Below are 25,892 nucleotides of genomic sequence, written 5' to 3' on the forward strand. Positions count from 1 at the left end.
CTTCTATTCAAACTACAGGATTATGGTGTTTGTCCACAGGTTCTTAAGTGGTCAAAGGCATTTCTCCTTCATAGAAGTCAGACAGTAGTCTTGGATGGCGATCATTAACATTAATGCAAGCACAATTTGGCACCCACACACAAAATCAAACACCAATAAAATTGAAATGGTTCAACGTCGGGCTATTCGTTGGGTTAAACATGACTTCTCTCCTCTCTCCAGTGTTACAAACATGCAGGAAAGTCTTGGTTGGCGCTCACTTGAACAACGTAGACTAGATTCCCGACTTGTAATGTTTTACAACACATACCATCATCATGTTGCTATTGCGCTGCCATCTTATATTCAAACACCAATAAGATTTACCAGACTAATGCACCCACTATGCACCCACTATGTTTCAGACAAATTCAAGTAAAAACTGACTACCACAAATTTTCATTCTATCCTCACTCGGTTGTACTTTGGAACAGTTTGCCAAATCATATTGTCACTATCCCCACCCCTGACACATTAAGGGTGGATGTGGCAACCATTAAGCATTAGATAAGCGAGCAGTGTTTTTATCCTTTTACCAGTTCACCAATCACTTTTTATCATGTTACCTAAATTGTGTTCTCTTTTATACCCTAGTTCTCACTTTTCTGATGTGATTTGCCTCATCAGTGTTTTACTTTTTTTCACTAACAAGCCGGCGCGCACCGTTCATGTCAGTAACACTCGGAAGAGGAGTTGACATTAAACAGAGATAGATAGATAGGGTTACTTTTTTAATTATATCATTGTGTATATCGTGTGATTTGTTTTATTACGAAATGCACTTTGTTCTGTATATTCAACAATTTCTGTGCAGCTAATGCAGTTGCAGAACCTCGTCGCTAACGTTACTTATTTGATATGGACAAAAATCAATATAAACAAATGTTCTAACCCCATATATTCTTGAACACCATTTACCAAACATGACATCGCGGATGAATTCTTTAAAAAAAGCGTTATGTTACTTTGATTTTTTTTAAATATGCCTTTTGCATTTGCATGCATAATACAATTAAATAACCCCATGCAATTTGTGACTGTTAGAGTAATTTCACAGAAATGATGGTGTTGATATCAAAGCACGACAGAGTGCACTGTACACAACATCATTAATGCATTAACAATTACGGGGCAAAATGTAACTTTACCTAATTATATTATTTGAAACGTGACTGGTTGCCTGTGTTTAATTTTCCAAATATTTCGACGAAAACAGAGAGACAGAGGATTCGCTCTTATGTGCTTAGATAACATCCCCAGTTTATTCCTATAGAAGTAATGAAGTCAAAACGAGATAGGAAAAGCTATTTCACGAGCCCTGTCAGCAGGGTATTGGTTAATCGGTCTTTCTAGTCTGATGATGGGATGGTCAATCAGAAAAGTATTTAGTAACAGTGTTTACAGTGGCGCTGTAAGATGATTGAAAACGAGTGCTTCACTTCTCGAAATTATTTTTGTTCACGCAACGACGGAAAATGCAAAACCAGCTTGAAGAATCTTTGTCGTTAATTCCTGCACTTAATCTATAAATATCAAAACATTGTTGTTAATACAGTTTGAATTGCTATGCGTTTTCTCACAAAATTGTACTGGGTGTTACTACAATCACTTAAAGCGTGGACGTAAGTAAATCACTTATTAAAGGCGAATCATCTCGACCCAACAAAAGTTTTCAATCACAGAGATCTAAGATTACGCTTTCTTACGTGAAAAACGTATTCTTTTCACTTTCAAGTGAAATAGACTCAATCGATATGAATGCATTTTGAGATTGAATTCGCTTGTTGCTTCAATGGAGGTATGATTTGTCATTGTGCAAACCTATTCTGTCTACAAAGTTACCAGAACGAAAATTAATCTATATCATTTGGCAAAGAAGACGAAATCACAACAGGAATTTTCTTGTGAAACACGCTTTTTAATTAAGGGCCATCGATTATATTTAGACGATAAATGACAGGATTCCGGCTGGCCTAGAAATATTCATAGCGCGTGTCGTGCAAAATACTTTCCATTCAGTTTTGATCTTTTTGTTGTGTGCAAAAAGGATTCATAATACTCATATGACTTATTAACTGCTTTGTGTGTGATACAGATACGGGTATTGTCTTGGATTTAAGTTCATATACGACCAGGGTCATGGTGTCTGAATAAACAATGACAATAATCTTACTCACCGCAGTGATTCTGAGAGTTGTTCCAAGGTGGCGCTAACGTTATAAAAAGGCGTATACGGTAGAACCGTATAAAATGTCATTATAAATTACCACCGTCTTATGAGGAAGCTTTGGTTACCTCTTTTTAATATTTTCCAAGTAATTGTATTCAGGCTAAAGTATTCCTGAATGTGTTAGGCATTATCAATTATAATGCAGTTGTATAAACAATCTGGCTTGAGTCAACTGTTTTTTTTCTTTCTTTTTCTTTATTCTTTCTTTTGATCTTGACCTTGACCCTAGGGGCCCCTAATGGCAACACAATCATGTAAGTCTTCCTTAAAATCTTCCTACAGCTCAAGTTCGGTCACAATATGTCAACTCTACTTTAACTAAAGTAATTCAGTTCCAAACTATAATCTATTTTTAGTAAAAATGGCTTTAACCTTGACCCTAGGGACCCCATACGCAATACCATGAGAGGTCTCCAAAACTATTCCTATATACCAAGTTAAATCGCAATAAGTTAACCCTAACTATAGTTATTAAGTACTAACCATTATTCTATTTCTAGTAACAGTAACCTTCACCTTGACCATGACTCTCAGGGCCCCAAACATAATCCCATGAATATCTCTATAAACTCTTCCTTTTTACCAAATTTGGGTACTATATGTCAAACTTAAATTATTCATAGCAATATGGGCTTGCCGCAATCCTCACGCTGGCCAACCTAAACCACGAAGTTTGTCATTCAAATAACCAGGTTTCACTTTGTAAAAAAACTCGTTAAAAATACAAAAAAAATATATAAAAGTGTGCCTGTCTCAGGCAAAAACGTCAAATCAGGGTCCATAATTAATATTTAGTATTTAGTAATGTACTCGAATATGTTTTAAGGAACTTGTGTTGTCTTGGATTCGTGATTGCAATGTACTCGAATATGTATTAAGGAACTTGTGTTGTCTTGGATTCGTGATTGCAATGTACTCGAATATGTATTAAGGAACTTGTGTTGTCTTGGATTCGTGTTTGCTATGTACTAGTATATATCTACAGGTAAGTGTTGTGTTACCTTATTGTAAGATGGTCGTCAATAATTAAGTCAAGTGAATGAATGGTTTAAAGGTTATCAGTAAAATACCAACTAACATTTAACCCGACATAATTTGCCCAAACACTTTAACCTAGGTTCTTAAGTCAATCAGGGGCTTGGTATTCAGAATAAAATGGAGTTATGTAATCTCATTGTGTGATGGTCATAAATGTGTGAAAAATCAAGGGAATTGAATGAAAGGTATTGGAGGAAGGGAGGGAGCAGAGCGCCCCTAGACGCTTAATAGTGCGTACAAAGTATGTAAGTGGTCTTGGATTCCCGTTTGCACAGCACTAGTAGATATCTATAGATACATGTGTTGTCTTGAAGTCATGTTGGCAATGTACTAGTATATGTCTGCAAGTACGAGCGTGGTCTTGGATTGCTGTCTTGGATTCGTGTTTGCAAGCTACTAGTATATGTCATAAGGTACATGTATTAGTATAGGTCTACATGAACGTATGTGGTCTTGGATTCGTGTTTGCAATGTACTCGTATATGTCTAAAGGTACGTTTGTGGTCCTGGATTCGCTTTTGCATTGTACTAGAATATGTCTCCAGGTACGTGTGTGGTCTTGGATTCGTGTTTGCAATGTACTCGTATATGTCTACAGGAACGTGCTATTTTGGATAAGGTTTTGCAATGTATTAGTATATGTCTACAGGTATGTGTGTGATCTTGGATTCGTGTTTGTTATGTACTATTATATGTCTACAGGTACGTGTGTGGTCTTGGATTCGTGTTTGCAATGTATCTGAGAATGTCTACAGGTACGTGTGTGGTCTTGGATTCGTGTTTGCTTTGTACTAGTATGTGTCTACAGGTACGTGTGAGGTCTTGGATTCGTGTTTGCAATGTATCTGAGAATGTCTACAGGTACGTGTGTGGTCTTGGATTCGTGTTTGCTTTGTACTAGTATGTGTCTACAGGTACGTGTGAGGTCTTGGATTCGTGTTTGCAATGTATCTGAGAATGTCTACAGGTACGTGTGTGGTCTTGGATTCGTGTTTGCTTTGTACTAGTATGTGTCTACAGGTACGTGTGAGGTCTTGGATTTGTGTTTGCAATGTATCTGAGAATGTCTACAGGTAGGTGTGAGGTCTTGGATTTGTGTTTGCTATGTACTAGTATGTGTCTACAGGTACGTGTGAGGTCTTGGATTCGTGTTTGCTTTGTACTAGTATGTGTCTACAGGTACGTGTGAGGTCTTGGATTCGTGTTTGCAATGTATCTGAGAATGTCTACAGGTACGTGTGTGGTCTTGGATTCGTGTTTGCTTTGTACTAGTATGTGTCTACAGGTACGTGTGAGGTCTTGGATTTGTGTTTGCAATGTATCTGAGAATGTCTACAGGTACGTGTGTGGTCTTGGATTCGTGTTTGCTTTGTACTAGTATGTGTCTACAGGTACGTGTGTGGTCTTGGATTTGTGTTTGCAATGTATCTGAGAATGTCTACAGGTACGTGTGTGGTCTTGGATTCGTGTTTGCTTTGTACTAGTATGTGTCTACAGGTACGTGTGAGGTCTTGGATTCGTGTTTGCAATGTATCTGAGAATGTCTACAGGTACGTGTGTGGTCTTGGATTCGTGTTTGCTTTGTACTAGTATGTGTCTACAGATACGTGTGAGGTCTTGGATTTGTGTTTGCTATGTACTAGTATGTGTCTACAGGTACGTGTGAGGTCTTGGATTCGTGTTTGCAATGTATCTGAGAATGTCTACAGGTACGTGTGTGGTCTTGGATTCGTGTTTGCTTTGTACTAGTATGTGTCTACAGGTACGTGTGTGGTCTTGGATTCGTATTTGCAATGTATCTGAGAATGTCTACAGGTACGTGTGTGGTCTTGGATTCGTGTTTGCTTTGTACTAGTATGTGTCTACAGGTAGGTGTGAGGTCTTGGATTCGTGTTTGCAATGTATCTGAGAATGTCTACAGGTACGTGTGTGGTCTTGGATTCGTGTTTGCAATGTATCTGAGAATGTCTACAGGTACGTGTGAGGTCTTGGATTCGTGTTTGCAATGTATCTGAGAATGTCTACAGGTACGTGTGTGGTCTTGGATTCGTGTTTGCTTTGTACTAGTATGTGTCTACAGGTACGTGTGAGGTCTTGGATTCGTGTTTGCAATGTATCTGAGAATGTCTACAGGTACGTGTGTGGTCTTGGATTCGTGTTTGCTTTGTACTAGTATGTGTCTACAGGTACGTTTGAGGTCTTGTATTCGTGTTTGCAATGTATCTGAGAATGTCTACAGGTACGTGTGTGGTCTTGGATTCGTGTTTGCTTTGTACTAGTATGTGTCTACAGGTAGGTGTGAGGTCTTGGATTCGTGTTTGCAATGTATCTGAGAATGTCTACAGGTACGTGTGTGGTCTTGGATTCGTGTTTGCTTTGTACTAGTATGTGTCTACAGGTACGTGTGTGGTCTTGGATTCGTGTTTGCAATGTATCTGAGAATGTCTACAGGTACGCGTGTGGTCTTGGATTCGTATTTGCTTTGTACTAGTATGTGTCTACAGGTACGTGTGTGGTCTTGGATTCGTATTTGCTTTGTACTAGTATGTGTCTACAGGTACGTGTGTGGTCTTGTATTCGTGTTTGCTTTGTACTAGTATGTGTCTACAGGTACGTGTGTGGTCTTGATTTCGTGTTTGTAATGTATTAGTATGTGTCTACAGGTACGTGTTGTCTAGTATTAGTGTTTTCAATGTACTAGTATGTGTCTACAGGTACGTGTGATGTCTTGTATTCGTGTTTGGTTTGAACTAGTATGTGTCTACAGGTACGTGTGTGGTCTTGTATTCGTGTTTGCGTTGTACTAGTATGTGTCTACAGGTACGTGTGTGGTCTTGTATTCGTGTTTGCTTTGTACTAGTATGTGTCTACAGGTAGGTGTGTGGTCTTGTGTTCGTGTTTGCTATGTACTAGTATGTATCTACAGGTACGTGTGTGGTCTTGTATTCGTGTTTGCTTTGTACTATTATGTGTCTACAGGTACATGTGTGGTCTTGGATTCGTATTTGCTTTGTACTAGTATGTGTCTACAGGTACGTGTGTGGTCTTGTATTCGTGTTTGCTTTGTACTATTATGTGTCTACAGGTACATGTGTGGTCTTGATTTCGTGTTTGCTTTGTACTAGTATGTGTCTACAGGTACATGAGTGGTCATGATTTCGTGTTTGTAATGTATAAGTATTTGTCTACAGGTACGTGTGTGGTCTTAGATTCGTGTTTGTAATGTATTAGTATGTGTCTACAGGTACGTGTGTAGTCTTAGATTCGTGTTTGTTATGTATTAGTATGTGTCTACAGGTACGTGTGTGGTCTTAGATTCGTGTTTGTTATGTATTAGTATGTGTCTACAGGTACGTGTGTGGGCTTAGATTCGTGTTTGTTATGTATTAGTATGTGTCTACAGGTACGTGTGTGGTCTTAGATTCGTGTTTGTTATGTATTAGTATGTGTCTACAGGTACGTGTGTGGGCTTAGATTCGTGTTTGTTATGTATTAGTATGTGTCTACAGGTACGTGTGTGGGCTTAGATTCGTGTTTGTTATGTATTAGTATGTGTCTACAGGTACGTGTGTGGGCTTAGATTCGTGTTTGTTATGTATTAGTATGTGTCTACAGGTACGTGTGTGGGCTTAGATTCGTGTTTGTTATATACTAGTATGTGTCTACAGGTATGTGTGTGGGCTTAGATTCGTGTTTGTTATGTATTAGTATGTGTCTACAGGTACGTGTGTGGGCTTAGATTCGTGTTTGTTATGTATTAGTATGTGTCTACAGGTACGTGTGTGGTCTTAGATTCGTGTTTGTTATGTATTAGTATGTGTCTACAGGTACGTGTGTGGGCTTAGATTCGTGTTTGTTATGTATTAGTATGTGTCTACAGGTACGTGTGTGGGCTTAGATTCGTGTTTGTTATGTATTAGTATGTGTCTACAGGTACGTGTGTGGTCTTAGATTCGTGTTTGTTATGTATTAGTATGTGTCTACAGGTACGTGTGTGGGCTTAGATTCGTGTTTGTAATGTATTAGTATGTGTCTACAGGTACGTGTGTGGTCTTAGATTCGTGTTTGTTATATACTAGTATGTGTCTACAGGTACGTGTGTGGGCTTAGATTCGTGTTTGTTATGTATTAGTATGTGTCTACAGGTACGTGTGTGGTCTTAGATTCGTGTTTGTTATGTATTAGTATGTGTCTACAGGTACGTGTGTTGTCTTGTATTAGTGTTTTCAATGTACTAGTATGTGTCTACAGGTACGTGTGATGTCTTGTATTCGTATTTGGTTTGAACTAGTATGTGTCTACAGGTACGTGTGTGGTCTTGTATTCGTGTTTGCTTTGTACTAGTATGTGTCTACAGGTACGTGTGTGGTCTTGTATTCGTGTTTGCTTTGTACTAGTATGTGTCTACAGGTATGTGTGTGGTCTTGTGTTCGTGTTTGCTTTGTACAAGTATGTGTCTACAGGTAGGTGTGGTGTTGTGTTCGTGTTTGTTATGTACTAGTATATGTCTACAGGTACGTGTGTGGTCTTGTGTTCGTGTTTGCTTTGTACTAGTATGTGTCTACAGGTACGTGTGTGGTCTTGGATTTGTGTTTGCTTTGTACTAGTATGTGTCTACAGGTAGGTGTGGTGTTGTGTTCGTGTTTGTTATGTACTAGTATGTGTCTACAGGTACGTGTGTGGTCTTGTGTTCGTGTTTGCTTTGTACTAGTATGTGTCTACAGGTAGGTGTGTGGTCTTGTGTTCGTGTTTGCTTTGTACTAGTATGCGTCTACAGGTATGTGTGTGGTCTTGGATATGTGTTTGCTATGTACTAGTATGTGTCTACAGGTATGTGTGTGGTCTTGGATTTGTGTTTGCTATGTACTAGTATGTGTCTACAGGTATGTGTGTGGTCTTGTATTCGTGTTTGCTTTGTACTAGTATGTGTCTACAGGTAGGTGCGTGGTGTTGTGTTCGTGTTTGCTATGTACTAGTATGTGTCTACAGGTACGTGTGTGGTCTTGTGTTCGTGTTTGCTTTGTACTAGTATGTGTCTACAGGTAGGTGTGTGGTCTTGTGTTCGTGTTTGCTTTGTACTAGTATGCGTCTACAGGTATGTGTGTGGTCTTGGATTTGTGTTTGCTATGTACTGGTATGTGTCTACAGGTATGTGTGTGGTCTTGGATTTGTGTTTGCTATGTACTAGTATGTGTCTACAGGTATGTGTGTGGTCTTGGATTTGTGTTTGCTATGTACTAGTATGTGTCTACAGGTAGGTGTGTGGTCTTGTGTTCGTGTTTGCTTTGTACAAGTATGTGTCTACAGGTAGGTGTGTGGTCTTGTATTTGTGTTTTCAATGTACTAGTATGTGTCTACAGGTATGTGTGTGGTCTTGGATTTGTGTTTGCTATGTACTAGTATGTGTCTACAGGTACGTGTAATGTCTTGTATTCGTGTTTGGTTGAACTAGTATGTGTCTACAGGTATGTGTGTGGTCTTGGATTTGTGTTTGCTATGTACTAGTATGTGTCTACAGGTACGTGTGATGTCTTGTATTCTTGTTTGGTTTGTACTAGTATTTGTCTACAGGTATGTGTGTGGTCTTGGATTTGTGTTTGCTATGTACTAGTTTGTGTCTACAGGTACGTGTGATGTCTTGTATTCGTGTTTGGTTTGTACTAGTATGTGTCTACAGGTATGTGTGTGGTCATGGATTTGTGTTTGCTATGTACTAGTATGTGTCTACAGGTAGGTGTGTGGTATTGTATTTGTGTTTTCAATGAACTAGTATGTGTCTACAGGTATGTGTGTGGTCTTGGATTTGTGTTTGCTATGTACTAGTATGTGTCTACAGGTATGTGTGTGGTCTTGGATTTGTGTTTGCTATGTACTAGTATGTGTCTACAGGTATGTGTGTGGTCTTGGATTTGTGTTTGCTATGTACTAGTATATGTCTACAGGTAGGTGTGAGGTCTTGGATTTGTGTTTGCTATGTACTTGTATATGTCTACAGATACGTGTGAGGTCTTGGATTTGTGTTTGCTATGTACTAGTATATGTCTACAGATACGTGTGAGGTCTTGGATTTGTGTTTGCTATGTACTAGTATATGTCTACAGATACGTTTGAGGTCTTGGATTTGTGTTTGCTATGTACTAGTTTGTGTCTACAGGTATGTGTGTGGTCTTGGATTTGTGTTTGCTATGTACTAGTATATGTCTACAGATACGTTTGAGGTCTTGGATTTGTGTTTGCTATGTACTAGTTTGTGTCTACAGGTATGTGTGTGGTCTTGGATTTGTGTTTGCTATGTACTAGTATATGTCTACAGGTAGGTGTGAGGTCTTGGATTTGTGTTTGCTATGTACTTGTATATGTCTACAGATACGTGTGAGGTCTTGGATTTGTGTTTGCTATGTACTAGTATATGTCTACAGATACGTGTGAGGTCTTGGATTTGTGTTTGCTATGTACTAGTTTGTGTCTACAGGTATGTGTGAGGTCTTGGATTTGTGTTTGCTATGTACTAGTTTGTGTCTACAGGTATGTGTGTGGTCTTGGATTTGTGTTTGCTATGTACTAGTATGTGTCTACAGGTACGTGTGTGGTCTTGGATTTGTGTTTGCTATGTACTAGTTTGTGTCTACAGGTATGTGTGTGGTCTTGGATTTGTGTTTGCTATGTACTAGTATGTGTCTACAGGTATGTGTGTGGTCTTGGATTTGTGTTTGCTATGTACTAGTATATGTCTACAGATACGTTTGAGGTCTTGGATTTGTGTTTGCTATGTACTAGTATATGTCTACAGATACGTGTGAGGTCTTGGATTTGTGTTTGCTATGTACTAGTATATGTCTACAGATACGTTTGAGGTCTTGGATTTGTGTTTGCTATGTACTAGTTTGTGTCTACAGGTATGTGTGTGGTCTTGGATTTGTGTTTGCTATGTACTAGTATATGTCTACAGGTACGTGTGTGGTCTTGGATTTGTGTTTGCTATGTACTAGTTTGTGTCTACAGGTATGTGTGTGGTCTTGGATTTGTGTTTGCTATGTACTAGTATGTGTCTACAGGTATGTGTGTGGTCTTGGATTTGTGTTTGCTATGTACTAGTATATGTCTACAGATACGTGTGAGGTCTTGGATTTGTGTTTGCTATGTACTAGTATATGTCTACAGATACGTTTGAGGTCTTGGATTTGTGTTTGCTATGTACTAGTATATGTCTACAGATACGTGTGAGGTCTTGGATTTGTGTTTGCTATATACTAGTATGTGTCTACAGGTATGTGTGTGGTCTTGGATTTGTGTTTGCTATGTACTAGTATGTGTCTACAGATACGTGTGAGGTCTTGGATTTGTGTTTGCTATATACTAGTATGTGTCTACAGGTATGTGTGTGGTCTTGGATTTGTGTTTGCTTTGTACTAGTATGTGTCTACAGATACGTGTGAGGTCTTGGATTTGTGTTTGCTATATACTAGTATGTGTCTACAGGTATGTGTGTGGTCTTGGATTTGTGTTTGCTATGTACTAGTATATGTCTACAGATACGTGTGAGGTCTTGGATTTGTGTTTGCTATGTACTAGTATATGTCTACAGATACGTGTGAGGTCTTGGATTTGTGTTTGCTATGTACTAGTATATGTCTACAGATACGTTTGAGGTCTTGGATTTGTGTTTGCTATATACTAGTATGTGTCTACAGGTATGTGTGTGGTCTTGGATTTGTGTTTGCTATGTACTAGTATATGTCTACAGGTAGGTGTGAGGTCTTGGATTTGTGTTTGCTATGTACTAGTATATGTCTACAGATACGTGTGAGGTCTTGGATTTGTGTTTGCTATGTACTAGTATGTGTCTACAGATACGTGTGTGGTCTTGGATTTGTGTTTGCTATGTACTAGTATATGTCTACAGGTAGGTGTGAGGTCTTGGATTTGTGTTTGCTATGTACTAGTATATGTCTACAGGTAGGTGTGAGGTCTTGGATTTGTGTTTGCTATGTTCTAGTATGTGTCTACAGATACGTGTGAGGTCTTTGTTTCGTGGTTTGTAATGTACTAGAATATGCATACAGGAACATATGTGGTCTTTGATTGCAATTTACTAGTTAATGTCTAAAGATACCTGTGTGGACTTTTATTTATGATTATTTTTAAAAAATAATTGTGAATAGTTTCACATCATTATAGATATAAACAAAACAAGACACAGTTAATACATGTAAAAAACATTTGACAGAAATACAAGCGTCAAAGACACTTTTTTCCTGAGACAGATTCGCATTATGCTTGAAATTGCTTAGTGTATTGATAGCGATAACATTAACATTACAATTAGATGCTCGACTATTTTCAAAAAAATATTTTACTTAAATAAGAATAAAATTGATAAAATCGTCTTTAGCATAATGTTTGATAATGTTAAAAAAAGCTTTACTTGTCTCAATTCTATGAAATATTTCTTTTATAAGTGTGCTGTCATGACACACAGAACGGCAAAGCGGCAAATAACACCTACACGACGACCCTCCTCCCGTACTAAACCTAAATAACACCTACACGACGACCCTCCTCCCGTACTAAACCTAAATAACACCTACACGACGACCCTCCTCCCGTACTAACACCTACACAACGACCCTCCTCCCGTAATAACACCTACACGACGGCCCTCCTCCCGTAATAACACCTACACGACGACCCTCCTCCCGTACTAACACCTAAACACCGACCCTCCTCCCGTACTAACACCTACACGCCGACCCTCCTCCCGTACTAACACCTACACGCCGACCCTCCTCCCGTACTAACACCTACACGCCGACCCTCCTCCCGTACTAACACCTACACGACGGCCCTCCTCCCGTACTAACACCTACACGACGACCCTCCTGCCGTAATAATACCTACACGACGACCCTCCTCCCGTTATAACACCTACACGACGACCCTCCTGCCGTAATAACACCTACACGACGACCCTCCTCCCGTAATAACACCTACACGACGACCCTCCTCCCGTAACAACACCTATACGACGACCCTCCTCCCGTACTAACACCTACACGACGACCCTCCTCCCGTACTAACACCTAAACACCGACCCTCCTCCCGTACTAACACCTACACGCCGACCCTCCTCCCGTACTAACACCTACACGCCGACCCTCCTCCCGTAATAACACCTACACAACGACCCTCCTGCCGTAATAACACCTACACGACGGCCCTCCTCCCGTACTAACACCTACACGACGACCCTCCTGCCGTAATAACACCTACACGACGACCCTCCTCCCGATATAACACCTACACGACGACCCTCCTGCCGTAATAACACCTACACGACGACCCTCCTCCCGTAATAACACCTACACGACGACCCTCCTCCCGTAACAACACCTATACGACGACCCTCCTCCCGTACTGAACCTAAATAACACCTACACGACGACCCTCCTCCCGTATTAAACCTAAATAACACCTACACGACGACCCTCCTCCCGTACTAAACCTAAATAACACCTACACGACGACCCTCCTCCCGTACTAAACCTAAATAACACCTTCACGACGACCCTCCTCCCGTACTAAACCTTTGATATGCATCAATATAATATACACGTTAAAAGGTTATGATCAACTAAACGTCAACGAATAGTGTTGCAGAGGGTTTATTGCCGAAATTGACGTGTTTTTTTTATTATTTTGACAACAAATAACTAAGTTTTAAGCTCGAAAATACCATGAAACATCAAGGGGACAAGAGTGCGCAATTTTATTCTCGCTTTTTCTCGTTATTCACGTTAGCGCCACAATGATCAAATTCGCGTTCCAATCCACAATTATATATATCGACATTTTGAAAGTTTCGTACGACAAATGTTCGTTGCCAAAGAGAAGGCAGTTGACAGTAGTTGAACACGGGAGATTGGAGAAGTGTTACGGGCAGTATGAAATAATGGACAACGCAGTTAAAAATGGGATGCAGTTCCGAGAAAAGTAACTACATACAAGGAGTTTAGTATGTGATGCTTTTGTTGTTGTTGTTAAAATTGCTGTTCCCACTGTAGTTGTAGTTGTTGTTGTTGTTGTTGTTGTTTGGCTACTTTGCCAACTAAATGGTTACACAACTTTTGGGAAGTATTTGTGAACGGATATAATAATTAGTCATTTAACATTTAATTAGCAAATATTGGACTTTTATCTTCTTACTTCCAAACTTTTAATCACTTTACAAGGCTTCCAAACTTTTAATCACTTTACAAGGCAAAGAATGTTTCTTTCCCGTTTCCTCCAGTTTTAAGAATCTTTATGAATGGTGCCACTTTAAAATGGAAGGCAATGGTCTTTTAAATCCTTTTCTTTTGTTTTTTTTTTATTTTCAGGTTCGCCAGACTTCTCCTTTCAAGCAGAGAACTTTTTCATTCGTTTTCGTTGCCTCCTATAATGAAGATTTTCAAACCTGCCTTTAGGAGCTCTGACATACTTAAAGCTATCGCTAGGATATATAGATAAGAACCTGTCGGATTGAACATGTTAACCTGCCGCTAGTACAAACAGTGGTTGAGCCCTGTTAGAGAGACCAAATATATAACCTTATAAAGGACGTGGAGTGGCTCAAGCGATCGCACTGTAAGGCTAGATCCCCCCTTTAAAGTCCCTCCCAAAAGACAGTTTATACTTTTGTTCGTGCTGAGGCTAGGGAGTTTATACGACATATATTACGTGGCTGGATGAAGTTCTTATACCTCAAGTATTCTTGTACAAATCACCATTATAATTGGAATTCAAAAGTATTGACTTAGACTATTAAAACTTTGTTTCTAGCACGAGTGATAATCAATACATTTATTTAAAGCCATACTTTAAATACTTAAAACTGTCTCTATTTACTTAGCAATTAACTCCCTAAATAACTTTTCTTACCCAACATGAATAATTGAAATGTTGTGGTGGTTTTTCTAACATCACGGCGTGTTCTCTTAAAGAAAATATTCAAAAAGCATATGCCGTTCTGTTTGAGCAGCAATCAAAAGTTCTCAGACATATCGCTCGGCCAAACTTTTGTTTGGCGTTATGGCTGTCAAATGCAAGACAAGGCGCATATCGTACCAGAAGAGATTCAGGACACAGTGACAATTCATCATTTTTAATAATGAACAAGTCAATCATTTCACTGGGCATCGGTGTCTGAAAGAATGGATAGACGCACGTCTTGCAGTGGACAGTGGCAACCAGTAATGAAGTGGACATTGGTGTATGGAAGGATGGATAGACGCACGTCTTGCAGTGGACTGTGGCAACCAGTAATGAAGTGGACATTGGTGTATGGAAGGATGGATAGACGCACGTCTTGCAGTGGACAGTGGCAACCAGTAATGAAGTGGACATTAGTGTATGGAAGGATGGATAGACGCACGTCTTGCTGTGGACTGTGGCAACCAGTAATGAAGTGGACATTGGTGTCTGAAATATGGATAGACGCACGTCTTGCAGTGGACTGTGGCAACCAGTAATGAAGTGGACATTGGTGTATGGAAGGATGGATAGACGCACGTCTTGCAGCGGACTGTGGCAACCAGTAATGAAGTGACATTGGTGTATGGAAGGATGGATAGACGCACGTCTTGCAGTGGACAGTGGCAACCAGTAATGAAGTGGACATTTGTGTTTGGAAGGATTGATAGACACACGTCTTGCAGTGGACTGTGGCAACCAGTAATGAAGTGGACATTGGTGTATGGAAGGATGGATAGACGCACGTCTTGCAGTGGACTGTGGCAACCAGTAATGAAGTGGACATTGGTGTATGGAAGGATGGATAGACGCACGTCTTGCAGTGGACAGTGGCAACCAGTAATGAAGTGGACATTTGTGTATGGAAGGATGGATAGACGCACGTCTTGCAGTGGACAGTGGCAACCAGTAATGAAATGGACATTGGTGTCTGAAGGGTTGGATAGACGCACGTCCTGCAGTGGACTGTGGCAACCAGTAATGAAGTGGATATTGGTGTCTGGAAGGATTGAAAGACGCACGTCTTGCAGTGGACACTGGCAACCAGTAATAAAGTATACATTGGTGTCAAGAAGGATGGATAGACGCACGTCTTGCAGTTGACTTTGGCAACCGGTAATAAAGTGGACATTAGTGTCTGGGAGGATTGATAGACGCACGTCTTGCAGTGGGCTGTGGTAAACAGTAATGTAGTGAGCATCGGTGTCTGAAAGGATTGATAGACACACGCCATGCAGTGTACTGTGGCAACCAGTAATGAAGTGGACATTGGTGTATGGAAGGATGGATAGACGCACGTCTTGCAGTGGACTGTGGCAAACAGTAATGAAGTGGACATTGGTGTATGGAAGGATGGATAGACGAACGTCCTGCAGTGGACTGTGGAAACCAGTAATGAAGTGAGCATTTCTGTCTGGAAGGATTGATAGACGCACGTCCTACAGTGGTTTGTGTCAACATGTAAAGAAGCGGACTATGTCAAACAGTAATGAAGAGGACTGTATTAAACAGTGATGAAGCGGACTGTGTCAGCCAGTAATGAGCTGTTCGGTGTGTATTAAGTCTTGCGAAAAATGTCTACTTTTTTAGTGCTTGACCGTCCGTCCTCGTCCGTCTTTATTTATCATAACCCACTGACCGAGACTGTACTACAGGAAGTTGAATCAGTAATCAAATAATTTCCACGATTGCTTTGTTGAATTCTTGTTGCGGGCTAGTATGGGTTTGTAATTGTTTTTGAATAGCACCATTCTCGTCTGATCTAATGTTCAATATCTCCTAGCCAGAATCTCAGAAAGTTTTATGCGAAGCAAAAAAGGTTTGATATTCTTTAATTGGCACCATATATTTGTTTGTCTGTAGCCAATGTCACCTGTCGGAAAAGTACTCATGGAATGGGCCAACTGGAAGCATTCAGGACACAATTGTGATGGTAAGAACTATCATACAAATAATTATGATGTATGTGATGACAAAGAATGTGTGGTTATAGGTTTTGAGATAAATATGAGATTTGAAAGTAAAAAAAGTATATGTAATACAGGGGCGGTCAAGTATTTTACGTAAGAGGGTGGACGTCGGCGGCATGCACTCCCTTCCATAGTAGTATCGAAAATAGGATGTCAACATGTGAATTCGGGTTTTGGGTGATTGAATTAGTTGATTGTATGCTTAAATGATTCATTTTGGTGTAATTAATTCATAGTTTTCAACCATTTTGACATGTTTTGGAAAAAATCAGGGCCGTTGGTGTCGATGGCGAAATGCGAAATAACATACAAGCCATTCGATATTTTTGAATGTATATTACGGACATCAGAAGTATAGTTATATTGTATAATATCAACGAGGACTTTTTTATTTCTTGAATAATTGCTTGATAGTGTTTTTTTTTCTCTGATGATGATAAGAATATGCATATATTCACCTATACACCTTTATTTATCTATGCATTAAAATAAATTGTAAACGGCAAATTAACATTTCCTTGCTACAAATAATTTGAAAGGAGATTTTGCAAGCTATACTGGTTATAATACGTATATGAGCATGTGGTTTTATTGTGGCCTATCATTTTAGAATTTGAATTTGTAAACGTTGTAAAATAGTGATGGATACCAGAGAGGGCTGAAATAAACACGTTTTTGTCATGAAAATAAACGGCTTGTAAGAAGAGCCAAATGTTTACCATTACTTTCAGAGGCGTGTTTTTCTGGATTCCAGGCCGTTCCTGCGCCCTACCTGGTGAGAGTATTTGCAATACCTACACTTCTAAAACTTTGATCTACGTCACAACTTTAAGAGTGCCCCTGGCAGATGATTCTACACGTATAACAGTTCAATAGCACAGGACACGATATATAATGCTATTGTGCTTAGCGTTGTTGTTGTTGTTGTTGCTGCTGATGATGTTGTTGTTTGTCCCTGTGAAATACGCCTTATTACAAATTAGTTTCACGAAACGACCATTACATCGTACACATGCTGTGAAAACTTGGTTCACATATTTCGCGTTGTCAAAAAGATACAGTGTCTCAAATGACAACACCCTCAATCATAAAAGTCACAAATCTAACATAGCCTGTCGAGGAAGAAAAATAAAAAATACCATCCTTAGTCACTTGAAAATGGTATTACATCATATGTGAGACTGAAACACAGTCATCAACGGCTTAATTAGTTCAAATGAATGTTCAACTTTAACATTACCATCTATGTGAAACAAAGCCTGAGTCAAAAGATTGCTAAAAATACAAAAACAATGAAAATTTTGATTCCCTATGGAGTTTGCATAGTTATTTATTTTCCTTGTGACTTTTGGATTTAGGAGTAACCGCATATGAACAGTGTTTCCTCTGCCGTTTATGATTCGATTTAGCTGAAATTTTCAAAGAATATTGCCACGAGATGGCGGATATCGAATACTGAACTGTATATTGATTATTCTTAATGCACTTTTCAAGAAGGTTACTTTACTAAGTGGCCGGTTAGGAATTTTGTTTAGTGTATATAATGAAACAACTAACAACCAGATTAGCAAGGCGGCCTCACAGCTGCTGGAACTCGCTTACGCCAGGCAATACACACTTATAAACGAAAGTCAGGGGGCCGTTTTAATCAAGATCTACGTACATCTTAGTCCTTGATTGAAATAATCATATGTTAGGATTATATTTGAAATAATGGTGAAGCTAATATTACTAACGCACGATATACATATCTGTATGTAATACCACTCATGTTTACTTAGTGATATTATGTTCCAGTAATTTCGCGACAATAAATGTAGAGATTATTGATTTCAATACAAAACATTGTCATACTGTCAGAAAACATTTAAACTGTACTTGTTCACGTTTGTTTCATTCTAAAACCAAACTCAGAATGTGTCTTAAATTGATAACATTTAAAGTTTCAGCTGAAATAGGAGTGCAAAAGCTTGAAAATAAATTCAAAATTTAATTAAAATTCATTTCAATAGCCTATTAGTCCCAAAGAGCCAACTTTGAAAATTCAACAGATAAATCAGATATGAACATGGTATTTCAAACATTTCAGTCCTTTGTAGAAACAGCCTGCCGAGAATTTTGCGAACAATCTTTGTAAATAAAGCTATTTTATAACAATTTAATTCCTATATTTTGTTTGAATTGTTTGCTATTTATTGCAAACCCCTGCCAAAATCGAAATACCCCATGGCACAAATGAATTGATGTGTTTATATGACACGAAATACATACGGGGCAAATTTACCCAACCTCCAACCTTGTGTTGTATTTATGTTTGTAATGTTCTAGTACATGCATGCAGGTACATTTGTGGTCTAGTTCATGTCTACAGGTACGTGTGTGGTCTAGTTCATGTCTACAGGTACGTGTGTGATCTTGAATCTATGTTTGTAATGTACTAGTGTATGTCTACAGGTACGTGTGTTGTCTTGGATTCGTGTTTGGAATGCACTAGTGTATGTCTACAGGTACATGTGTGGTCTTGGATTCGTGTATACACACATGTACCTGTAGACATATACTAATACATTGCAAATACGAATCCGAAATAAAATAGGCCATTGGTCTTTATATTTATGATAAGAAAATTTCATTGTTTACATGCCTACAACACAAGCGTTTGAAAGTTTTGTTTTGATTAGATTATTATAAAGTACACTGGCAGTTTAACTTATCTATCTGATCATTTTTGTTGACATCATAAAGCAATATAAGGAGAAATAACAACGAAACGAGGAGGAAAAGAGAGTTCGTCTGGCCAGAGGCCAAACCAGGAAAATATGGGTGGTCTTATCTTTAAATGCGATAACCTTCAAATATTTATCCTTAGACCGAACAACAAAGTATTGCGCGCCCACATGGTATTATGGCTAGAATGTGGAATTCACGTTTACAAAAGCAGATAGAGGTTTCAGTTCACACGTTTTATGACATCAACTCTCAATGCATTTCAATATCTGAATAATTCATGTTTGATGTGCAATGCATCCTATATAAACATGCCCATTAAGACATTCAGATATTCTAAAACCATGACTTAGAATCGAAAGTCATTTTAAGGATAAATGACATTCTGGAAAATTACGAAAGACGTTTAAGTATGATAAATGTAAAGCGCTACAGTCCCAACACCAAAAGCACAGCATATATGGCAAATGATAAGCGCTTTACTGCCAACGCCTAAAACCATAGCATATAGCAAATGGTAAGCGCCACACTGCCAACGCTCTGAAGCACAGCATATGACAAATGGTATGCAACAACAGACTGCCACCTCCCAAAAGCACAGCATATGGCAAAAAGTAAGCGCCACACTGCCAGCGCCCCATAGGACATCTAATGTCGAATTGTAAGCGTCGCACTGCTAGCGCCACAAAGCACAACATATGGCAATGGTAAGCATCAAACAGCTAACGTACAAAAGGACAGCATGTGACAAATGGTTAGCGCCACTCCACCAACGCTCCAAAGCACAGCATATGGCAATGGTAAGCGTCACACTGCAATCGCCCCAATGCACAGCAGATGGAAATGGTAAGCATCAAATAGCCAACGCCTCAAAGCACGCTGAAGTTTCGTTGAACGTCCAACATGTGTTTTCGAGAAACCGACATTTGTGGTGGGATTGTATAGCTTTGAACTGCGGAGATGGCGTGAACCGAAAGGGCTGCTGGCAAGGTTTGGACATTGTCGAAGCTAAAAGCCAGAACTCCATGTGAATATTCACTCATTGTATTGGGCACCGTTCTTGGAACATGTGAAATTGGGTGTCATATTGGAGGAATGTCAATGGCCGTTTTGATGCAAGATCCCTTGCTATTTCCGCATGCTTCTTTGACCGTCGTTCGGGAATTGGATAGGAAGATTGCCTCGAATCAGAAGAAAGTCGTTGGCCACAGTTGGGCTTTTTGTCTGTTTCGCCATTTCTTTGGCAATCTGGTAAGGTAGTGCAAGAGAAGCGGACAGTAGTTGCGCAAAGTCAACCAATTTGTTTTTTCAAAATGTGCTTAGCTATTGGGTTTTTTTTACCTTTTAACTACAACAAGGCGCAGTAATTGGTTTGTGAGCTATACTCTGAAGCAGGAAAGTGTTCAAGTGGGTGGCCACGGTGTCATCTAACGAATCGCTGTAATTACTAGAGAGCTGTGGTAGGTGGGGCAGGGTGATTTTTAGGTCCTCCTGGGCCTGGTGCCAGGACATCCGGTTGTTGAATTGCCATAGTGTACCGTTCGGCAGGTGTTTGCTCTATCTTGATCATCTTGGCCGTTTCATCTCACCATGATGTTGGTAGAAATTGAAAGCGCAATCTATGAATAATGTTATCGTAACACCGTTTCCGGTATTCCAATTCTGTATAGAGCACGTTGTTGGCGAAAAAATAGGTTCACGCGATATGCAGTCGCAGAAGACAACGAAAACAATAGCAAATAAAATTCATCTGCTGGCTACTGCACGTGACAGCTGTCCGCTAAAAATAGACGGGTACTATTAACCCGAAAACACTACAAATAACCAAACCGATAAACCGTTCAATTTGCAAACTACATATACATCTTAATGCACCATAAAAATGTATATATAATTATAATGATAACCACATTTTGAGCTTACGTTTTATATATTAACTACATTGTGGACGTATTTGTATTTATATAAAATATTCATTATGGACTTGCTTGTACTTATATAATGACTTCACTCTGGAATGGCTTGTATTGATATAATGACTATACACTATTGAATTTCTTGTATTGATATAATGACTATACACTATGGAATTTCTTGTATTGATATAATGACTATACACTATGGAATTTCTTGTATTGGTATAATGACTATACACTATGGAATTTCTTGTATTGGTATAATGACTATACACTATGGAATTGCTTGTATTGATATAATGACTATACACTATGGAATTTCTTGTTTTGACATAATGACTATACACTATGGAATTGCTTGTATTGATATAATGACTATACACTATGGAATTTCTTGTATTGGTATAATGACTATACACTCTGGAATTTCTTGTATTGATATAATGACTATACACTATGGAATTGCTTGTATTGATATAATGACTATACACTATGGAATTGCTTGTATTGATATAATGACTATACACTATGGAATTTCTTGTATTGGTATAATGACTATACACTCTGGAATTTCTTGTATTGATATAATGACTATACACTATGGAATTGCTTGTATTGATATAATGACTATACACTATGGAATTTCTTGTATTGATATAATGACTATACACTATGGAATTGCTTGTATTGATATAATGACTATACACTATGGAATTGCTTGTATTGATATAATGACTATACACTATGGAATTGCTTGTATTGATATAATGACTATACACTATGGAATTGCTTGTATTGATATAATGACTATACACTCTGGAATTTCTTGTATTGATATAATGACTATACAGTATGGAATTGCTTGTATTGATATAATGACTATACACTCTGGAATTTCTTGTATTGATAAAATGACTATACACTATGGAATTGCTTGTATTGATATAATGACTATACACTCTGGAATTTCTTGTATTGATAAAATGACTATACACTATGGAATTGCTTGTATTGATATAATGACTATACACTCTGGAATTTCTTGTATTGATAAAATGACTATACACTATGGAATTGCTTGTATTGATATAATGACTATACACTATGGAATTTCTTGTATTGATATAATGACTATACACTATGGAATTGCTTGTATTGATAAAATGACTATACACTATGGAATTGCTTGTTTTGATATAATGACTATACACTCTGGAATTTCTTGTATTGATAAAATGACTATACACTATGGAATTGCTTGTATTGATATAATGACTATAAACTCTCGAATTTCTTGTATTGATAAAATGACTATACACTATGGAATTGCTTGTATTGATATAATGACTATACACTCTCGAATTTCTTGTATTGATAAAATGACTATACACTATGGAATTGCTTGTATTGATATAATGACTATACACTCTGGAATTTCTTGTATTGATAAAATGACTATACACTATGGAATTGCTTGTATTGATATAATGACTATACACTCTGGAATTTCTTGTATTGATAAAATGACTATACACTATGGAATTGCTTGTATTGATATAATGGCTATACACTCTGGAATTTCTTGTATTGATAAAATGACTATACACTATGGAATTGCTTGTTTTGACATAATGACAATACTCTGGAATTATTTGTATTGATATAATGACTACACTCTGGAATTGATTGAATTGACATAATGAATTTCTTGTATTGATAAAATAACTACACTCTGGAACGACTTGTATTGATATAGTAATTGCAATTGTTTGTATCGATATAATGGTGACACTGCAATTGTTTGTATTGATATAATAACTGGACTCTGGAATTTTTTGTATTGATATAATAGTTACACTGTGGAGTTTTTGATGTTCATAAAATAACTACACTCTGGAATTACTTGTATTGATTTAGTAACTACATTCTGAAATTGTTTGTATTGATATAATAGTGACACTGTGCAGTGTTTGTTTTTATATAATGACTGCACTCTGGAAGTGTTTGTATTGATATAATAGTTACAATGTGGAATTGAAATCTTTAAACGTATAAGTACTTGAACATATTTTGTAGTGGAGAGGTCATTGTGAAAATGCGGACAATGTCTGAGAAAAGCAGACAATGTTTGTGTACGATAGTTTATTGCTTGTGATGAATGGCTGGTACAGCGGTACGCTTACAGGGGTGGATAAACAATATTGATTTTTTTTGTGATAATGTTGGTATGAAAGTGAACCTTGAAAATTCTAAGATTATGGTTTTTAGAAATGCTGGGCCTTTAAGGCAGTATGAACAATGAACATAAAAAAGTGATAGAATAGAAGTGGTCTCCTTTTACAAATACATTGGGGCATATTTTACACCGACGTTATCCCGGTCGATGACAAAGGAAACACCGCCGAAGCAAGCGACAAAAGTTGTATCTAGCATCTCTTCATGTCAAAAGCACTTCGGATTTTTCATGCCAAAACAGGCGTTTAGGCTCTTTAATTGAATGATATTGCCAATATTGTGTTATTCTTCAGAAATTTGGGGATTCCAGTACGCAGAGAACATCGAACGTGTTCATTTTAAATTCTGTAAACGTGTATGTGGATTTAATAAACAAAAATTGTCAAACTTCTTTGCACTAAGCGAAAGCAGACGATACCCATTTCAGGTACTTATAACTTTAGATGCATATCGTTTGGGAAACCAAGACTCGAACGGCATAACAAATTTGGCCTCCAACGTGAAAAGACATTTAGGATACAAAAACGTTCTTACAGACATTCAAAACCCAGATTAAAGAATGTGCGTTACAAAAACTTCAAGCACAAATAAAGAATTCGCCAAATGCATTTTACTACTGTAAATTTAAAACGCTTTTAAATGTCGAACGTTATTTGTTTGATGATATGCCAAATATGTATGAAAGATGTATCTCTAATTTTCGTTGTTCTGGGCATCAACTTATGATTGAAAAAGAGTGTCATATGGATACTGGCGGTGAATAAAGATATTGACAATTTTTCTTAAACATTCATCATGTTTATACAGTAAAAGATGAGCAGCACATGTTTTTTTTTACATTTCCTTTGTATAATACATTAAGGGGAAATATGTTTCCTCCTTATTGGCTAAATCATTTAAAAACTGTACATTAATTCACCAGAATTATGTCTGTTGAAATTGATAGACAAATCTTCGTTGTTGCAGAATTTGTATATGAATGTAGCAAAGTTTGTGGCCCATTTTCCGTTGTATTATATATACCAACTTTTACATTTAATTCATCAAATATTGTTAATGTCATGTAAAATATTAATCTCATAGTAATTGTAAGTATTGTAATTTCATTGTGATAAGTTTTTATTATCATGGATAAACATGTTATTTTCATTTTCGTCATGATATTTGATGTCTGTATTTTGGGCTGGCAGCCTTTCATTACAAATAAACATACGTAATCGTATTCGATGGTAGGTGTAACTTTGGCAACAACCACTTGCACCAGCTGAAGCAATGTCTACGTCAATAACAGTGTTGTGACGTATGTTATATCACTCAGCTGTAAATGATGCGGTTCTACACTGAAAACCAGCTAGTTTTACCTTTAAAACCTTTACATACAATCCTTCCATACCGTGTGTACCGTAGTAGCCTTTTATTTGTAAACCACTCATTAAAATACCAATCTTAAAAGAATATCTTAATTTATATAATCACCAAACATTATGAGACGACGTCACAAACTTAATACTTTATTAAAAATACGTCTTTTGGGGGGATGGCCCTCGTATATATAATGAGAATGTCCGAGTATATACCTAAAGCTAGTGTTACAGTTGTAAATGACTGCTATTGATATTGATGGTGATCAGCACAGGGCTTTTAAAGGTGTTGAAACCGTTGTTCTGCTATAGTTAATTCCAAAAGTTAAATATATAAACTATTTTGATTGTTAGATATCTCAATGAAAATTTGAATGAGTAGTTCTTTGAACAAAATTTGACAAAAATAGCCCTATATTCCCTTAAAGGCGTAACAGAATGTTTCTGTAGAATAACTGATCACTATAATTATTTTCTCGCTGTATTACTCTAAGTTGACGTTATCTAGTTTCCACTATTTCCTAACGTCTTATATGCTTATATGGGTCATCTTAAAAGTGATTGAAGTGAAAAGAGTTGAAGCCCAATCATTCGACGGATAACACCGTCGCTTAAAGCTGCACTCTCACAGATTTACCACTTTTACCCTTTTTATATTTTTAGTCTTGGAAAGGGCATTTTTTGTGTATATAACTGCAAACTAATGCACCAGTCAATTGTAACCACGGCCCCCAGGTCCGGGGGTATACCGGGGATAGCCGGGGAAATGGGCCGTGTTTTTACCTTTCAGGTGGCCCCGCAGTGCCGGGTGAATGTGGTGGTTTTGTCTTCGCACAAAATATAGCGGGGAATGGGCCTTACCTAGGTTCCCTGGGGTTCGGGGGCATTTGGCGGGGATTTGACCATCAGTTCGTCCCCGCAGGGCGGGGATTTTACTCGGGGTTGGCTGGACCGAAAGTCAAAGTCCCCGCTATTCTCCGGACCTTGGGGACCGTGGTTACAATTGACTGGTGCATAATTATATAAGACTGCTAACAAAAAGTCTGATCGTTGATTTTCATATTTCCGTTCGAAAATTAATGTTTTATGGCTTAAACTGTTACTTACGGTTTAAGAAAATGCATAAAACATCATTTTTTGAACTTAAATATATAAATCTGCGATTTAACTTTTTGTCACAACTCTTATATCACTGGTTTCCATGGATTTTCGCAAAAATTGGCTCGTTCGAAGACAAAATAAAGTTGTCAAAACGTTCAATCTGTGAGAGTGCAGCTTTAAACCAGAAGAACTTTTCTTTCTCATAATCTTCATGTTTAATGAAACAAAAGCGTTACGATTCTACAATCTCTGTGATTTAATGATAGCT

At 38.0% G+C, this 25,892-nt stretch overlaps 1 protein-coding gene across 1 annotated transcript in view; it reads right to left on the bottom strand.

The window, feature by feature from the left end:
* Positions 1-25,892, bottom strand: part of LOC128231081 (uncharacterized) — a 53,882-nt gene that overhangs the window by 25,980 nt on the left and 2,010 nt on the right. The window lies entirely within an intron of this gene.

Source organism: Mya arenaria, chromosome 4 (assembly GCF_026914265.1).
Source record: "Mya arenaria isolate MELC-2E11 chromosome 4, ASM2691426v1".
In the NCBI taxonomy this organism is placed as follows: domain Eukaryota; kingdom Metazoa; phylum Mollusca; class Bivalvia; order Myida; family Myidae; genus Mya; species Mya arenaria.